Source organism: Dasypus novemcinctus, chromosome 6 (assembly GCF_030445035.2).
Source record: "Dasypus novemcinctus isolate mDasNov1 chromosome 6, mDasNov1.1.hap2, whole genome shotgun sequence".
NCBI lineage: Eukaryota > Metazoa > Chordata > Mammalia > Cingulata > Dasypodidae > Dasypus > Dasypus novemcinctus.
The window spans coordinates 30,161,107-30,172,048 of record NC_080678.1 but is presented as its reverse complement, the minus strand read 5'-3'; the positions used below and the strand labels follow the sequence as shown (position 1 = coordinate 30,172,048).

Below are 10,942 nucleotides of genomic sequence, written 5' to 3'. Positions count from 1 at the left end.
ACCCTCCTAGAAGGCTAGGTTTCAAACTAGGCTTTTTAAAAACTAAAACCACCACATTTCTTTAAAAATTCACCTCACCTCCCCACAGTTCATACATACATATTTTTTAACCATAGATTATAAATTCCTTGGGGAAAGGAACAGTGATTTATGATCCTACATCAAGGCCAAAGGCAACCCAAGATGGGTGGTTTTACGCTTGGGGAGTGGGGCAGCTATGAAGTTGGAGTCCAAGGCAGGCAGACCCCAGACCACAGATATCACAGGAGAAAGAATCACCGACACTCTAGGGCAGAGATGACTGCCTTATGCTGGGTGGGGCAGTTCTGGGCCTACAGGAGTTAACTAAACCACCAAGGTCCTTTCCATGCCTCATCTTCCTCAACCCAGTGCTTGGCAACCTTAAATAAATTTGGCATTTAAGTAAATTGGAGAACTTTCCAATACGGCAGAAAAAACAAACTCAGCTCTTTGAATTCTGGTGTTAACCTAAAGCCTAACTGCTTAGAAACTCAGAATGTCTTCCTTCCCTTCCCTCCATGAATAGAGATAAGAAGGATCTGCAGATGCACAGGGTTAAAGCAATGTCTAACCCTCTGTAAGTTACAGTAGGCTGAGGTGTGAAAGGAGCTCACGTACCCCAACTTCCTTTCTCAGTTAGCAACACGAGCATGATCACATGCTGTCTTTTCTGAGGCTAATACAAAGGTGCTCAATCTTGAAGAGGGAATGGCCTCCATACTTGACAAGAGGTAGAAGAAATACAAAGAAAATATGCTACTCTTGACTGAACTCATGTTTATCAATCCTTCTTTGGTCCAGAGCCATGAGAGGTATAAAAGGTATAAAAGCTTGACTTCCAGGGAAATTATTGCAGGGAACCTTTCTTGGCCTCAAAATTAACTTCTTATCAGAACAGCGAGTGATTACAAATAATGCTTAAAAGATGCATGGGCCTTTTTTCTCTTGGACAAGAGACCTCACTGGGGCACTAGGGGTAAAACAATCAGTCCACAGCCAATACTGCAGGGTCTCTCTCCATACAAGAGTACCAGCCCACTCATGCACAGTCAGAGTAGACTTTATAAACAAAATTGCATTTATAATGCATTTTGAGTAACTCAGTATTTAACTTAGTTTTTTTTTAAAAGCAGTTTTATTGAGACATATTCACATATCATACAATCTATCCAAAGTGTACAATCAATGGCTTTTAGTATAATCACAATGTTGTGCATTCATGACCACAAAAAATTTTAGAACAATTTCATTACTCCAGAAAAGAAAACTCCACACCACTTAGCTGTCCTTCCCCAGCCCTACATAACCACTAATCTAATTTCATCTTTAAAAATTGATTTATATTTACATTTTAAATAAATGGAATCATACAATATGTAGTACTTTGTATCTGGTTTCTTTCACTTAGCATAATGTGTAGTTTCTTTTTTTGTCTATTAACATCTTACAATATTAACATATTAATACATTTGTTTCAGAGAAAAATGGTCTTATATATGCAATTTTACCCATCTTCATATTTTGTGTGTGTGTGTCAATACCTATCTTTATTAAGTTTCAGGATATTGCTGTATTTTTTCACTTCTTTCTCTCTCTCTCTTTCTTTTTGTCTTTTTAAAAAAGATAAATAGATCACATAAAACATTACATTAAAAAACATAAGAGGTTCCCATATACCCCACTCCCCACCCCTGCTCCTCTTAGTATATGTGCTGCCAAAGCGAGCACATATACTAAAATTGGAATGCTTCCCAAATTTGCATGTCATCCTTGCACAGGGGCCATGCTAATCTTCTCTGTATCATTCCAATTTTAGTATATGTGCCTGCTTTGGCCGCACATATGCTAAAATCAAATCACCACGCGGACACTCGTGTGGGCACTGGCTCACTGTACAAGCATGCTTTCTTTTCTTCTTTTCCACCAGGAGGTTCCAGGGATCAAACCAGGGTTCTCCCATATGGTAGACGGAGACCTTATCACTTGAGCCACATCCACATCCCCCCAGGAAACACATATTAAGCCCTCACAAGCCCTGGCTTAGTGGATGATGGGACAGTAAAATCGTCATTTCCACTGTTACTGCGGCCTTGCTCTCCTTCACCATCCTATCCACGGCGGGCTCTGATTCCAAGGGTGACTGTCCCCCAGGCCTTCTCTCCCCATGACTCCCACCCCCAGGCTGGGGAAGGGGTGGAATCCTCAGGAAATTTAGACATTCCCTTTATCCCGTAAAAAATCATGGCTCTCAAAATTATGTTAATTAGTGGTGCAAATTTAGACTTTTATACTGGTATAGGATTACCCATAGTTTGCGTTAGTTCAATTCTATTCAATTTAGTATGAAGGTGATGGTCTTTGTTTTAAATGGTGAGTGTTTCTTATGTGGTCAATATGTCCTTTTCTTTTCCTTTTTTCCCTGAAATCAACTATTTTGTTATCTGCAATATGGCTATTCTAGATACTAGATATAGGAAAAGCACAGTCCAATCATGTAGCCAGTTAGCATTGAGTTATCACAGTCTGACAGCTGGGAAAAGAAAAAACAATCAAAACTGTCCTAAGCTCTTCATTAGTAATGCCCCAGTCCTAGCTGTAAGCAGATGAGGCGTTACTCATGGTGAGAGGAAGAAGGAGAAAAACAAAAAACAAAAAAACAGAGACACTAATGTGGAATTACAAGTAATTGAAAATGAATTCCAAGATGCATTTTAATAAGTTGGATTTGTTTTTTACATTTATTTCTGGAGGAAAAGGGATAAACAGCAAACCTTTCAGGGAACTGTCACTTGTAAATTATGGCAAATACATCTAGATTCCAAAATATTTTAGAGTAAACCTCAAGGTAGAGGCAAAATATTTTAGTTTATTTTGGAACATGGGCATCATACATCTAAGAGTTTACCCAAAATAGGCCACAATTTCTGCAAGCTCACTTGAGAGCAATGAAGGGCCTGTAATGATAAAGTTCAAGTAGTGGCAGGAGAGTCCAACAATGCCCACTCAATTATTTTTCAACATTTGACTCATGTAATACTGAGTTTTACTACATCTTTGATTTGTGAAAATGTCCCCAAGTTACTAAGGTTCACATCTGTTATCTAAGACTGAACAAAGCAGAAAGTACTACTTAAAAGCAAAATATACAGGTTAGTGAAATCTTTGCTATGAAGATGCAAGAAGTTCCTGTCCCTCCACAACAGCAGCTGCACCCAAAAAGAGAAGGTTAAAGAGTTGGTTTGAGAGATGATTGCAGCTGGGGCCCTAGTAATGGACTTTTCTCTCCTCCTGCATGGTTGGCTTCCTGCCTCAAGGAAGGGATGAGACTCCAAAGCAAGCAGCTTTCTCCTGCACAGTCTGATATTAGGCAGTTACCCAGCTGATTAATCTGAAGTTACTCCTGTCATTTCATTGGATTTTGAGCCTTCCCTGACTCAGTAGCCTAAGTGAAATCCACTTATACAAACTCTTGTAATACTATGTGCTTGTACTTGCCTGTCTTAATTCACATAAAAGTTGTGGTTATACTTTCAATGCCGTGAGTATTCAATTATTTTGTGTCCTCTAATAGACTAACTTACATGAGTACAGGTAACCTTGTGAGTCTTGTCGATTATTTGTATGTTATCTATTGCTGTGTAACAAAGTACCAGAGAACCTGTTGACTTAAAACAATGCACAACTAATTCCTGTCAGTTTGGGATCAGGAATCCACACACCACTTGACTGGGCTGTTGCAGAGTCTTGCTGAAGGTTGCAATAATGGTGGCAGCCAGAGCTAGTGTCTCATCTGAGGGAATGAAGGATTTACTTTCAAGCTCCTGTGGTTGTTGGCAGAATCAGTATCTTGAGGCTTGTTGGACTGAGAACCTTAGACCCTAACTGGCTGTTGGCTGCACGCCATCCTCACTTTACTTCGTAGTATGCCAGCCAAGAAAGGAAGAGAATATACAAGTGGGACAGAGGTCATAATCTTTTGTAAGTTAAGCATGAGAGTGACAGCCCTCAATGTTGTCATTCTATTGGTTGGAAGCAAGGTACTAAAAGGAGTACAGAAGGCTGTGAAGGCTGGGGAGTAGGGAACACTGGGGACCATTTCAGAAGTCTGTCAACCCCACAGGCCACAGATTGTGAAGACAGGTCCTGGGAAGCACTCCAAGGGGAGTCTGCCATCTGGGCAGCCAAGGACAGCAGAGGAGCAACCTTGCATCTTCTGTCAGAAAACTGCCCTTGACAGGCTGAGATTTGTGTCAGAGCCAGGCCTTGGCAGGGAGCCTCTTAGGTTTTTTCAGGAAATACTGACCAGCTCTGAGCCAGGGATACCTACAGCTTAAGACTATTGCCAGAGTGTCAGCACTGCCGCAATATTCACAGCCCAGTGCAGCTCAAACCCTTGAAACCTTGCTTTATAGCTCCTGATGCAACTTAATGTGAAATCCTTGGTTTTAGAATTCTCTAATTTCCTTTAAGGAATTGGGAGAGACTCCATGTAGTAGTCTGGTAGACTGCTATAGGTTTGAGAAGTTTGATTGCAAAGTATTCCTGAAGGCAATTCAACTTCCTGTCATTTCCTGCAATGAGATTTAAAAACTAAATATATATAAATCAAGGGCCATGGAAGGTGCTCAATGGTTACAATACAAAGCTCTGTTTTCCTGACACTTGGGCAAAGAAATTCCCGGGGGGTCAATGTAAAATCTTTACCAGGGCTCTTATCTGAGGGTTGGGGAGGAATGTGATGAGGTAGATGGGGTGGGGAAAGGGAAGGACCAGAGCAGAATTCTTTGTTTTTATGGAAGGTGGTTATTATTATTATTTTTGGACTGTGCTTGTCTGAACAAGTTGCATACTAATAGAAAGGCAGAAAAAAACATGTGACGTGGTGAAAGGAGAAACAACATGTAGTAAAAAGGGGAGTGCAAAGGATCTTTGCCCAACCTCCCTGAGCCTCCTCTTCAGTATTCAGCATGGCTATAATTTGTGTGTGTGCCAAGAACTTCAGATTCCAGGAAAGATTTTCTTTTTAGTATAGCACTTTATGAAACCAAGATGGTATTCTTTCTCTACCTTTCTCTACCACCTGGATATGAAATATATATTTATGTGCATAACAGTATACGCAAATTGTATGTGCATATAATTGCACATGTATTTTTAAAAACACTGAGAACTTTTCACAGTTCCATTTCTTGTGAATATTGTCTCTGATTATACAGTCAGATTCATGGAGTGGCTCAGTTCACTTTCTCTAACTCCATTGTACACCATCATTATTGTTAGAGTGTCATTTTACCTAACTCATAATTTATTTTAGGGACAAGGATCAGTAGCCATAGAAGAGGAAATTCCTTGTGGTTTGACCTATTTTGGCTCACCGGCAGTTGCAAACTTAACCAGCACACAGCTATGTAGTTGGGAGATCTAGTCTGCCAGTCAGGCTCTGACTAACATGAGGAGCTAAGAATCCAGACATCCCACAAGAACCATGAGTCCAAACAACTACAATCCAGTCTAACCGCAGTTTTCCTTACGAGATAATTTTGTTTCTATTCAATTTTGTAGGTACCAAACCCATTGTCACTGCAATGGGCAAAAAAAAAAGTGCCAACTAATTCATCATATTTTTGTAATAAAGAATCCAATACTTTAGGCAAATGTAAGAAGTTTGTCTCATCAAAATGATGACAATGTGAAGATCTCAATTTTATTGACTCTGCCTTTTATTTCCCATCTTTCCAAAAGCTACAAATATGAATGTGGGACCCATTTTACATCTTTCCATTTAGGATTTAATACACCAGTCCCCACTAGTTTGAAGAAATTGCTTTTACTAGGAAGGTCACTAGTTCCAGTGTTACAAATATGCTCTGTGAACCAAAAACATTATCTGTAGTTTTAAAACTCATTACCCATTATACAGGAAATTGTTTTTCTCTCATTTCTTCTTAGAATACCCTAAACTTGCTCTTCACCCACAGGATATACTTGAAAGACTAACTTAAAAAGCAAAACAAAAAAAACACATTCAGCTTTTGAGCTTTCTAGAAGACTCTATCAGCACACCAAGTTTCACTTTCTGAAACCTGCAACAAGTCAACTTCAAAGGCCCTCCCACCCCTTGAACAAATTTACCTGACAACCATTGTACAATTCTTCATAGAAACAAAAGTTTGAGTGAAACCTATAATTCTGTGTCCGCCCATATATGATGTAGCTTTCAAAACACAGCTCTTTGTTCTTTGCCTCTCTTCTTACTCATCTTTCTTATATGCTTTCCCAAAAGATTCTCTTTTCCACTTAGTTGGACTTGATAAGGTATGAGCAAGTTTATCAAAAACATACCACATATACCTGATTCTTCTTTTCACTTCCTGTAAAGGGAAAATGGAAATCTGATTTTTGCACTGATATATATATATATCCAGCAGGATATTTTTGATGGCCCAACACAAGAAGTGCAGCGAGACACCCAAATGAAAGGTCAAAAATGACTTCACTATTTTATTCATAGACAGTCAAATTGGATGGCTTATTGTTTTTTGGTTCCAATATAATGTTTTATTTTAAGTGATGAGCAGTTTTAGAAAAGGAGAGTATGTTATGAAGTAATTTAAACTCCAATTTCCCCTCAGTTTTTTTTTTTTATGTTTGATTTTTTGGGGTAATGATTTGCTATATTGCAGTGTATTATAAAGAAGTTACTCAATAAAATTTTTTCTGAAAACCAAGTACAGAATTGGTTTAGAACAGGGGTTCTTAACCTTTTTTGTTCCATGGAGCCCTTTGCCAGTCAGATGAAAACCATGGACCCCTTACTAAGTCTGCACTATACTGTGTATTCTTTAATAAATGTATCACACTTGTACTGACATATCCCAACAAGAATAGTGTTTTTTGAGTTTCAGTTCAAACTCATGGACCCCTTGTTAAGAACTCCTGGTTTAGAATAAATATGTGTAAGTTTAATTCTATATTTAAACTCAATACTACCTAGAAGAGTAAGAACTGAGAAAACTACACACATGTAACCACACACAAAAATACACATTAGGGTTTACTTCATAGTTTTGTGGAAAACTGAAAGTTTGACTTTTGACTCCACAATATTTATTCATTTTCTCTCTCTTTAATGCCTCTTGTTGATATATCTTTAAGTTTAAACTTAGAGATTCACAATTTTATACAAAAAAATGGTCAAAATCTGCATAAACTTATTTTAAAGAACAATTTATTGCCACCACAAAAAGCTGTCACAATGATTAAATTATTACTATTTTCTCAGAATTTAGCTTTTTGTACTCTGCTTCATGATGCTGAAACTTGGACTGTGCAAACTACATTTCTCCTTTGCTCTATGAATCTTTATTACGTCCCATCAGCAAAGCCACAGAAGGAAGACAGGCAGACAGGAGGAGGGAAGTATTTGTTCCTATTTTGCTTGCTCTTCCTATCAGCATTGCTCTGGCAAAGGTCTTTCACCCTAGGAGCAGCACTGCTCCAGTCCAGGTTACAGTTTATTTCCTCATGTAAATGGCCTTACTACGCTTCCCCACAAGCACCAGAACCATTAGGGTAGGGCACCCTCACCAGGATTCTGAATTCCACCACCGCAGGGCATGCCTGAATATCAGAAATAGGCAGCTGGCAACTTCTCTTCAGAGGCACCTACCTCTCTTCCAAGTTTGTGATGGATTGGCAGATGCTTGCTACATCACTCTTCGGAAGCCAGAGTGCGAACTCTGTAGGGTCCCTCCTCTAAACATCTAGGTTCCAATAACTCCAGTAATTTCATGTTTCCTCCAATTGCTGAGTTGAAAGCAGCTTCCTGATGTTCGTTAATTTTGAATATTCAGGATATTTTGCCCCCAAGTTCAGGCCTCAACACCTATGTGAACACTTTGTGATTTTAAATGATCTATGTTAAGATACCTAATAGGGTGTGTTTTCCAGACATGATCCTGATGAAAGCTATACTTGGTACTAGGAGTTTTCTCAGGGAGAAGATTATCAAAATGAAATTCTGGGAATGATTTGGTTGTCTACTTGGCATTGAATGTAGGGCTAAGTTCTTCACTAATGGAAACTGGGAAATTAGTCTGTAGCATGCAGGTGTATCAATTAAAATATCACCTATGACTGATTCTGGTGAAGATCCTATTAGAGCTAGTGCCTTGGGTACTGTTGACTGTTGTGCTAGTAATGGAGACTGTACATGCTATAATGCTATATGTAAAAGCTATGGCCAATTCTTACTTCATTGAAGCACTTTCTGAAAGAAATAACTAGCTCAGGTCTTTTGTCTCTAGGATCAATTCAATGTCAAATGACTAGAAAGCTTCAGTGGTAGCCTGAAATTAATCCCTTGTTTGTTTGTTTTTTTGTTTGTTTTTTTTTGTAGCCACACAGAAACAACTCTGGGCTGAGTAGTTAGATTTTAGACACGCCAGACTTTATATATGAATGTCAGGGCATTAGAAAAAATTTGGAGCCAGAAACTTGGCATAGAGACTTATGGATAGACTTGGAAGAAGCTGAAAATCTTTATCCCATGGGTCTCTCAGAGCCTCACATCAATGGAAGTAGGTTGTCCTCACATATCTGAATTTGAAACTCACTTTACTATTAAGGTCATTTCTAGTTTTCTGAGTAGACTCTGACTGCTATGATGGGGTTCTTAACCTTTTTTGTTCCATGGACCCCTTTGCCAGTCAGGTGAAAAGCAAGGACCCCTTAAGTCCACACTATACTGTGTATTATTTAAAATGTATATCACACCTGCACTAACACATCCCCACAAGAATGAAGTTTATCTGAATTTCAATTCAAGCTCATGGATCCCTTGTTAAGAATCCCTGCTCTAATATATCTTTTTAATTTTTCTTAAAAAACAAACCCATGACCTATGAGGGTGGAGACTTTGATAAGTCATTAACAATTATGATTCATTTGATGTTCAATTCTACATTTTTCTAACAAAGCATAGTAGTCTTTCCAATATCCCTCAAATGTATAGACCATCTTGGGATCTAAATACATCTCATAGCTTATAGTTTCCTGCCTTCTTTCACATCTTTCTCCCACTTCAATTTGCAGCAATACCATCTGCTGGCAAAGCCCACAATGTTAAACAAAAATTAACAGTTCCCACCTACCCCAAAGCTATATATTTTCATGGGTCACCTATCAGCTTTAACTTCTTGATTTTCAAAGCAGTCACCAAGTTCAAATGAGCAGGGTTTACAGTGCTTACTATGTGTCTGTCATGATACTGGACACAAAGTCTGACTCCAAGGCCAGCTTTACACTCATCTACACCTTTCCATTGCTTCTACTCCAACTTAATCTCCATATTGGTCTTCCTGATTGATTCTGTCTTTCTCATAAAGACTATATTTGTCAGCAGTATCCTCAGGCATCATAGAAAGCTGATACACAACTTGTAAAGAAGATAATAACATAGCCCAAGACCTTGGCAATGAGTAGTCATGGTCTATTTTAGAGGCAACTTATTTTGTTTTTAACATTCCTATAGTCGGTGGACTCAAAATATCCAAGTAGAATTGTGCAACACAGTGTCTCTAGAGTTAATGGCATAGCCAGTAAAATATATCTACTTTGCCATTAGGTTAAAAAAAATGTGCATGTACATTGCCTAAGCTAAATACAGTTCTGTAACATAATGTAGATATGATACCTTCTGATGGCATCTCCAAACATTCTGATTAGTAAAAAACGAAAACAAACAAAACAAAACAAAACAAAACTGGAAGCAATAGCAGTTAGATGTTGATTTGTTAGTAATGAAGGAAAAGGATCAAGGCCAGGCTAACCTTTACATATCCAGAGCCCACTTTAAATTAGCAAAATTTGTTGTTCTTGACAGAGAAAACATGGCCTTCACAATTCTTTTGCACTGTTCTAAAAAAATAGTTATACTACATAGGTGCACAGTGCTAAGCTTCCTGATACTCCCGCCTTTGGGACTGAAATTTATACCACCACAGACCTTGGCTGCCTTTGGGAGCCTGCCCTTTGACTGCAATGGCATCATTATGCTTGCTACTCATAGCTGTCACATCCCTGTCCAGTTCCTTCTCAGAAAGCTCTGTGGCTGTGAGTACAGATTTGTATTTGGCTAGAAAGTCCAGGACAATAATTGGATTAATATTAATCCATGTGAATTGTTTTTTTCTGTTAGACTTTCTCTTACTTCCTTCTTCTTCTCCTTATTCTTTGCCCTGTAACATAATTTCATATATATACTCAAAAGTCTCTCCAGTGCTTAGGAGTTGATATGATGAAATAATCATTCTTTTTGAAGAAGCATCTTTACAGAACCAAGAACTGAAACCATAATTTGGATTTTACTCTCTTCTTTGGGTAGAAGAGATATCTTTTCCATACCTTCCAGATACTCTTCCCACTTTCTAATGAAAGATAAGTTACAATCATGCCTCCCATTCAAATATAAAATGAAACATATCAAAGAATTACTTAACTCTGAACATGAGGGAATCATAAGATGTTACAACCAGTTCAAAAGAACTCAACGTGTACACACATATATAGGCCATCAACTAAAATGAATTTACAAATAAATGTTAAATCAGTCAATATTTATAGAGAAAAAATTACTTTTTTACTGGGCACAATTCACATGTTCAGGATAAGAATAATTTGCATCACTGTCAGTGTTCTAAACTCACCTAGTGGTAATAGTTCAATGAAAGGTTGAGATAAACGAATACACTGGATATAACTCTTTGTACAAGTTTTTACCCATTTCAATGTCTTTCACAACTTTTATCTAAAAATTCCGAGGGTTTCCTGACAACGCTCTGTTCAGTAAGTATGACTGAAAGGGTTAGGAGTAAAACATGCTGGGTTCAATATTTAATGGTAAAATTTTAGACACCACTTG

At 38.2% G+C, this 10,942-nt stretch overlaps 1 non-coding gene across 1 annotated transcript; it reads right to left on the bottom strand.

Annotated features, from left to right (window-relative positions):
• Window positions 1-1,754: 1,754 nt before the first annotated feature.
• Window positions 1,755-1,861, bottom strand: LOC111761921 (U6 spliceosomal RNA). The gene has a single exon (XR_002795152.1). It is a non-coding gene; the product is annotated as a U6 spliceosomal RNA (small nuclear RNA).
• Between the last annotated feature and the right edge of the window lie 9,081 nt (window positions 1,862-10,942).